The 8,833-nt window shown below is 50.4% G+C and overlaps 1 protein-coding gene across 2 annotated transcripts in view; it reads right to left on the bottom strand.

The window, feature by feature from the left end:
• LOC119175757 (U-scoloptoxin(11)-Sm5a) overlaps positions 1–6,017 on the bottom strand; it is a 248,667-nt gene extending 242,650 nt beyond the window's left edge. For both annotated transcript variants that reach the window (XM_075876116.1, XM_075876117.1), the window contains exon 1: positions 5,699–6,017. The gene's annotated coding sequence lies outside the window, so the exon portion shown is untranslated. The remainder of the gene's footprint in view (positions 1–5,698) is intronic.
• Positions 6,018–8,833: the final 2,816 nt, after the last annotated feature.

Below are 8,833 nucleotides of genomic sequence, written 5' to 3'. Positions count from 1 at the left end.
TCATATACTCCAATCAGATGAACTTTTTATTCCCAGTGCAAACATTGCTTTTTGTTTATTTTCCGCCAGGCCTAATACTTTTTTCTCCTGTTTTTCTGCGCAGTGAGCAACAAATAGCGCACAAAGTAACACGCGGAAAAGTAGTTAGCCACCTAGGTGTAACTGCTTCCGCAGTCACGGCAACAGCGAAACAAAAGTGAAACATCGAAATCTTTTATTTTTCTACATACACATGAAGTTTACCCATTCTCTTAAGTGAATTCATGGTTAAGCGTACAAGTCCAGTCTCGTTGTCACACCTTGTTCATTTCTTGTAAAAAGAGTTAGACACACGTGACAGAAGACGAAGATGGACGCATATGACAAGTACGTGCTAGTTAATATTGCTACGTGCCAGTGCATGGAGCTGAAGAATACAAAGCAGACAGACTGGCGCGAGCTGATCTGTGCGGCTGGCGCTGCTCGCCTAACCAGCTGTAAATACATCGGTGACTACCCCTCTGAGTCAGTCTCCTTCTCGTAACACATTTGGAGGAGTTATGCGATCCCCGTCCTCGCCACGGAACTCCGAAGCGGACGCTCCCTCGCGGCTTACAACATGACCACTCAAGACTCGGCTACATCCTGTCCGGTCACCCGCCCTTCTGCCCGACCTGTCAACCCAGAGCCCGCAACAACTTTCGTGGCGCTTTCCGCGCTCAAATACCCCGGCGTGTCCTCGAGCAGCGAGGGTTCTGACGTCGACCATTGTCTACGCCTCTACGAACGCGTCAGCGCCACTTACAGGTGGGATCCCACTTTTATGCTCGCAAACGTCATCTTTTATCTCGACGGAACCCCTCGTGTTTGGTTTGACAACCACGAGCATGACATAACAAGCTGGGACAGCTTCAAGGCAAAGATCCGTGAGCTTTTCGGCAACATCTCTGGTTGTCGTGAAGCTGCAAAAAATGAGTTGTCGACTCGTGCACAATCTTCCACGGAGCCCTACATCGGTTACATTCAGGCTGTCCTTTCACTATGCCGCCAAGCTGACGAAAATATGTCCGAACCTGAAAAAGCTGCGCATATCCTAAATGGTATCGCCGACGATGCGTTCAACTTGTTGGTATTCAACAATGTGTCATCTGTTGATGCGATCAATCAAGAATGCCACCGGTTCCAACAAGCTAAAAGCAGACGCATCTCTCATCAGTTCCAGCGCCTCCCGAACACCACTGCGACGTCCTCGTGTCTCGACACATATCATCCACCAAACACCTGTGACAACTTGACGCGAATCGTCAGGCGGGAGCTTGAAGCGGCTACGCCAGCTAAGGTGGTACCAACGTCCCCTGACCCCTCTCCGCCAATTACGTTGCCTCTCCTTCAAGCAGTCGTCCGGCAGGAAATCGCCAACTTGGGAATTCAATCTATCTCACCGCCTCTCCGCACCGACTACCAGCCCCTATACACGCCTGCACGCCCCTTCCCGACCGGCTCTTCCTCAACGTTCCGTAATCCGTCCGTATGGCGAACACACGATGACAAGCCGATCAGCTTCTCGTGTCACAGAATCGGGCACATTTCTCGCCATTGCAGAAGTCGCTGGGGTCATCCTGCACAACCGTTTTCTCGTCCCTTCTATGCACGTCTTGCCTATCGCCATGAGACCAGCCGCGACCATTTTGTCCAGGAACCTGCTTCTGAACACCGCTACTCCCGCTCTCCATCCCCCCAACGTCACCAGTCTCGTTCTCCACAGCCCCGCCGACCATCTTCCCCCGCCTTCCCACGAGGTTCCCCGACGGAAAACTAAGCGTTGCAGCCCCCGGAGGTGGCGCTGCATCGCTCGGACAGACCAAAAATCCTCTTTTGACGATACCGACAAAACGGAACCTCATAGACGTACAAGTAGACGGCGTACATGTCACTGCTCTTGTCAACACCAGCGCCCAACTTTCCATGATGACGAGTGATTTTCGCTGCAAGCTCAAGAAGGTTCTCACACCTGCGACCACTCAGTTCGTCCGTGTTGCGGATGGTGGAATAGCATCTATCGTTGGAATGTGTTCCGCTCATTTGAGCATTGCAGACCAACACACAGTTGTTCTCTTCACCGTCCTTGATAAATGCCCCCATGACGTAATCTTAGGCCTCGACTTCCTGTTCACGCATTCTGCCCTCATAGACTGTTCGACCAGTACGCTCCGTCTACACTTGCCCACAACAGAACCTCTTGCACTACGGCCGAGTCGCCTCTGCACAACGGGACACGCGCGCCTCCCTCCACAGACACTGACCTACATAGAGCTCGTCTCAATACCACCAGTTTCCGACGGTGACTATGTTCTGACCCCTATCACCGATGTCCTCATAAGCCGTGGCATTACATTAACGCACACCATTCTGTCCGTCGCAGGAAATTCTACGTGCCTCCCAGTTGTCAACTTTAGCTTGACACCTCAAGTTCTGCCACAAGGGATCTCTTTGGCGTTGCTCTGCACCTTAGAAGACAATGCGGTAGATGTTTTCGCGATGGCCGCTCCTTCTGACCCCCATGCTCAACATCAATCTGCCACTTGCTCCGACAGCGCTATTACTTCGATGATCGCTTCCAACTTAACGCCGCAGCAGACTGATGAGCTCCACCGGGTTCTGCTGTCCCACATCGACGTTTTTGGCATCAGCGGCCATCCGTTGGAGAAACCTACCTGTATGAGCCACCGCATAAACACTGGTAATGAGCAACCTATTCATAGGCGTCCATATCGGGTGTCGGCGGCCGAGCGTCACATCATCCAAAGTGAGGTCGACAAAATGCTCGCCAAGGACATCAATGAGCCATCCTGCAGTCCTTGGGCTTCTCCTGTAGCGCTAGTCCGCAAGAAAGACAGTGCATGGCCTTTCTGCGTGGACTATCGACACCTAAACAAAATTACCAAAAAAGACGTCTACCCTCTGCCACGAATAGATGATGCGCTTGATTGCCTCAAGGGTCCCACTATTTTTCCTCCACAGACCTTCGTTCCGGCTACTGGCAGATAAAGGTAGATGAAATGGACCGTGAAAAGACAGCATTCATCACCCCCCGATGGCCTATATCAGTTCAAGGTCATGCCCTTCGGCCTTTGTAACGCTCCTGCCACCTTCGAACGAATGGTGGACTCCCTGCTCAGAGGATTCAAATGATCCACCTGTTTGTGCTACTTGGACGACGTCATCGTCTTTTCACCAACATTTGAAACTCATATAGAGCGCCTCTCAACCATCCTGGGAATCTTCCGTCACGCTGGCCTGCAGCTCAACTCATCCAAATGTCACTTTGGTCGCCATCAAATCACACTGCTTGGCCATTTAGTAGACGCCAACGGTGTACAACCAGACCCGGCATAAAATCAGCGCCGTCAAAAACTTTCCTGTACCACGATCTGCGAAGGATGTATGCAGCTTTATCGGACTATGCTCCTACTTCCGATGCTTCGTGAAAAATTTTGCGCACATAGCGAGGCCACTTAGGCAGCTCCTCAAGAAAGAATTCCCGTTTTCATGGGGCTCCGAAGAGGCTTCTGCGTTCTCGACTCTCGTCGCTCTTCTCACTACCCCTCCGATTCTGGCACACTTCAACCTTGCTGCCCCTACGGAAATCCGTACAGATGCAAGTGGGCATGGCATTGGTGCAGTGCTGCTTCAGAAACAACATGGCCATGATTGCGTTATTGCATATGCCAGCCGCCTCCTATCCGCCCCTGAACGTAACTATTCGATAACAGAGCGTGAGTGCTTGGCTCTTGTATAGGTGGTGGCTAAATTTCGACCTTATCTATACGGACACCCATTTTCGGTAGTTACCGACCACCACGCACTCTGCGGGCTCAACTCTCTGAAAGATCCATCAGGCCGCCTTGGTCGCTGGGTTTTGCGCCTGCAAGGGTTTTCCTATTCGGTGGTCTACAAATCTGGCCACCTACACCAAGATGCTGATTGCCTCTCCCGGTACCCTGTCGACGATCCTGAGGACACTGACGAGCCCCACCTCGTCACACCTCGAGCTGGTGGACGAGGTGTGAGCTCGAGCGCGAGCTCACACCTCGTCCACCAGCGAGTATGCCCGCGACGCGATTGCGCGAGCCGATCCTGCCCGTCAGCTCGCTCGCGCTCGGCTGAGGGCGTCACAAACCAACCAATGCCGTCGGTACGATGCGGAACATAGAGACGTACATTTCGCTCCCGGTACCTTCGTTTTACTCTGGTCCCCTCATCGTCGGCTGGGCCTATCCGAAAAACTTCTGTCTCATTACAAGGGACCCTACCATATATTGCGTCAAGTAACACCTGTCACCTACGAGATCAGCCCCATCTGTCCATCATCATCTACTATGTGGCCCAGTGATATTGTACACGTCTCGCGGATCAAGCTCTACAAGAATGCGTCAGATAACGACCTTTAAATCACCGGGATTGTGCCTCCGCCGCCGGGGGTCATGCCACGTGCCAGTGCATGGAGTTGAAGAAGACAAAGCAGATAGACTGGCGCGAGCTAATCTGTGTGGCTGGCGCTGCTCGCCTAACCGGCTGTAAATACATCGGTGACTACCCCTCTGAGTCAGTCTCCTTCGCGTAACAATATAAAAACATGCGTGTAAAATATGAGACATAAATAACTTTACATTCACATCTCGCACAGTCCTTCTGAAGCTGCTCTGACGAAAGAGATGGATGACAGGCACCGCAGACACCAGTGCACACAGATTTCAGCACGGTATGTGCCCACGGCTGCACAATAAGTATGTAAAATAGTGAGCCACACGTGACAGGATGAATACGAATGGATATGAGAAATACGTAAAAATAAATATATGAGAAATACGTAGGTAAAATAAAAACATACGTGAGATATGACATGCTAATAATTTCACCGTGATGTCACACATCGTCAGACTCATTTCGATCCCCGTAGCGCAACATCTTAGGAGCGGCGGCCGCCGCCACACCTCCGCGAACCACCGTGCCGCCAACAAGTCAGCGAGTCATAAGCGAGCGACGTCGTTCAGCTCGAGCAAGCGAACGCAACACCAGACACGGCGCTGCACGCGGAGTGTCTGCCGTCAGCGAACTTCGAACAGGAGAGCGAGCGTACGCTTGGCCTCCGCCACGAACAGCGCCGAACTGATTTGCGCCGAAGAAATCGACGGTAATGCGGCCCTTTTCACAAACTCGAGCGAGTGCAGCACGCAAACACGAGTGCGCCGCCGCGGCCAACGGACGGCGCCGAGCTGCTTGCGACCGACTGACGGGAAAGCCAACTGTAATGGCTACCGATTTTCACTGAGTTCCGACGCTAGCGAAAGCTCCGCCAGCCCGTGCTGGTGCACTTACAGCGCGCGACATACTAAAAGCAAGCTCATTACGAGAATCCGCAACGTGTTTTCGACGACTCCCAACACTGCGACGAGGTCTCAGCACAATATCGTCAGCCCGGAGCTCATCACGGCGGCGAAGACAGGCGAGCACTTGACGAGCGAGCGTACGGGAGGCCGACAGCAATGACGGCCAATTTCCAGGCGGTCGCAAAGTACAGGCGAACTGCAGATGCCCCAGCTGACCTTCGCGGTGCATTTCGTGCGTGCGATATACAGCACGACCGAGCCTGTTGCCGGCAAGCGCGATCCGTATCGCACACGTGACAACTAGAGTAGAATAAAAAATGATAACCTACTTGCAAAAGAATCCAGCACTGATTTCTGCCCTGAGTCGGACTGAAGTATATATCCGATAGGCCTGCTGTCTTTTCGGCCGCCATTTTGGCCTTCCCTACTGTTACTGTCATGTGTTGGTCGTCGTTATCTTGAAGCCAGAGATATACAGCGCGGCGTGGTGACGTGTCGAGACTTGCTCCAGACTTCATGCGTGCAGCGAAAAGTCAAAGCAGCAGCCCACGCTGATCCAAGCGTACACCCAAGCACCACATCGTAATTCCTCGATCGTCGAATACAGGCGGCCGTGGTCGAGCACTCCGAGCGCGACGCAACGCGAACCGTCGCCAGCAAAACACGGGGAAAGACTGAGCCAGGAGAAAAGGAGGACGGATAGTGACCTTGGCAACGCTTTGCGCGCTGCCTGCATTCCCCGGGTGGTTCATTCCTTTGGAGCGTGTTAGGAGACGAAGGGGTTTGCACGCGACACGCTTCCCTCTGTGGTTTCTCCTCGACGGTCTATCCGTTCATTGCGCGCGCCTATATGGCTCCATTACTCCTTTTCCGGGTAATTTTGCCTTAGAGTGTAGAACACGAACGGACAGTTGGATGGACGTGCGGACGGACGTATGGATGAACGCATGGACAGACGGACTGACGCATGAATGGACGCACTGGCGGTCGGACGGACCGAAGCAAGAACGAGCGGACGGACGGAAGCGCGGATGGGCTGATGGACGCTTCGCCCCACTCATCATCATTCACTCCATGGATATGCTCTGATTTTTTCACTTTCTTTGTCTTTCACCCTATTATGAAGAATGACGTATAACTTATGACTTCATATGAAGCTTAATGATGCTAATATTCTGAACACCTAAATGCCCATGTACATACATGTTGGGGCTCCAGAAAGTTCGTCAAAGCACGGTGTTGGATTTGTCGGTGTTAGTGGCCACAAAAAAAATGGAATAAATAACCTTACAGAATCAATGCGAAAGTGGCGATGTAGCTGCTAGATCCGTATATGTACTTTTGTTACCAATTCCATTTGAATTAGAGATGGAGAGAGTGGGTGACGGGAGAGCAGTTTGTCGGCGTTCTAAAGTGAATACACACCAGCCATAGATTTTCATGCAATAATACCTAGACAAGAATCTGGCGCGGCGATCGTGTACCCTCATGGGAATTATGGGAAGTACAATCTTCGAATTGGATCGCGTTAGCCAGTGAACTGTCTACGGATCTTTTTCTGCAGCTTCAGTTTCGTTCTTCGCGTAAAGTGGGTAGTGGGTGGGTGCCAAGAAGGTGCCTTTGTTGTTCAAAGAAGCTGAAAACTGCTAGGCCTCTCAATTTATTGCAACGCTGAAGCTGTATAGGTCGTGTTTTACGATTTAAGTGAAGCATCATCCACTCACCGCTGCGCATTGATGTAGCGTGCAATGCCAGTGTAGGATATTACAGCGAGATCACGTTTGTTGTTAGTGCGTCTTGCCAAAACTCGTTGAAATCAGCTGCAAAATGACGGCGACGGGAAGTAGACGCACCGCCACGCTATTCTGACTTGACTTCACAACAAAACGAGAGGTGCGTTGGGGGCAGACCACTTTAACAGACGCACCTGGCATCGCAGCAGACAAAACGTTAAGTGTTCCTCATTTAATACTGCGCTGTTATTTCCATAAATAGATATTGCGTACTATCAAGGGCAAACCAAGAATGTTTGTTTTCGAATATTGTAAGGAATAATTCATTACATCATGATGCCAAATCTGGAACGCAATGGCAGATCAATGCATACCCTGGTGGCTAAATTTGTCGAGGTTTTACTTCTACCGCCTAGTCACAACAAGCGTTTGCAATAAAGTTTGCGTATAAAAAGTGATGCAAGTTTCAATTTGATATAACTTCATATTACTTTGTTTCACACTCGGAAAAGAAGCGTCACGAATCTCAAGAACGTGATCCATCCGAAGCAGATCCGAAGCCTGTACTTCTTATCATACCCATGCGGGTACAAGCGCCGCTGAAAGAGCCCGCGTAGACACTAGTGCCAGATTCCACTCTAGGTATTATTGTATGAAACTCTATACCCACCAGCACTGTTTGAACAACTCTAGTCTGCTGTTGTTTCTTCGTCCTTATCAGATTTTTTTGCTTCACTCAAGGTAAGTATGTCAAAAACATTAAGCCAGCTTCGCCCTAGTGCATGGTGCCAAACCACAAAGAAGGCTGGAGCTTCTTTCTTTCTCTTCTGCTCTGTTTTTCCTTCCTCTTCCTATCTTTACTTCTTTTTTCTGCTTTTACTTGTTTTTCTTTCTCTTTATTTTCTCCCTTTCTTTCTGTCTCCTTTTCTCGCTTGCTTTCTCTCTCTCTTTTTTTGTATTTTACCAGCGTTCCCCCTAACGACGATATCATATGACCAACTCACGACAGTCCGGGCCCATAAAGTGTTCCGCACTTAATTTCATTATCAAGGCGCCCGAAAACAAAAAAGTCGCAGTTTCAGGACAATGCTGAAGCAGTGAAAGCGATAGCAACACATCGGGCTGTTATACGAAGTAAGCCTATCGGAGATTCAGGAACCATACGAAATGTAGTGGACATGGTCAATTGTGCTTGAATTGGCCGTAATGTAGTAACCGCAGTATCTAAACAGGTTCTGTTGTGAATAGTTGACTACGTGACGTCCGACTGCAGGTGAAGTGTAAGTTTGGCATCGAGAAACGTGACAAGCCATTGGTTTTCATGTCGAAGTACGTTAATGTTGAAGTCTGATTTATATATATGTGGGGTTTAACGTCCCAAAACGACCATATGAGTATGAGAGACACCGTAGTGGAGGACTCCGGAAATTTCGACCACCTGGTGTTCTTCAACGTACACCCAAATCTGAGCACACGGGCCTACAGCATTTTCGCCTCCATCGAAAATGCAGTCGCTGTAGCCGGGATTCGATCCCACGATCTGCGATTCAGCAGCTGAGTACTTAAGCCACTAGACCAGTGCAGCGGAGCTCTGTTGAAGCTTTCAGTGACTATCACTGGCGCATGCTGTAGGCGCACCGCACGGAAATTGTGCAGCAAGAACTTTATGACGTCAGTCCGCAAGGTTCCTGGTGAGATATACACTGTTGCGAAGACAAAGCCGTGCGATTT

The sequence above is a fragment of the Rhipicephalus microplus genome, chromosome X, assembly GCF_043290135.1.
Source record: "Rhipicephalus microplus isolate Deutch F79 chromosome X, USDA_Rmic, whole genome shotgun sequence".
Lineage (NCBI taxonomy): Eukaryota > Metazoa > Arthropoda > Arachnida > Ixodida > Ixodidae > Rhipicephalus > Rhipicephalus microplus.
The sequence above is the reverse complement of the archived record's forward strand: the minus strand, read 5'-3'. Positions and strand labels throughout refer to the sequence as shown.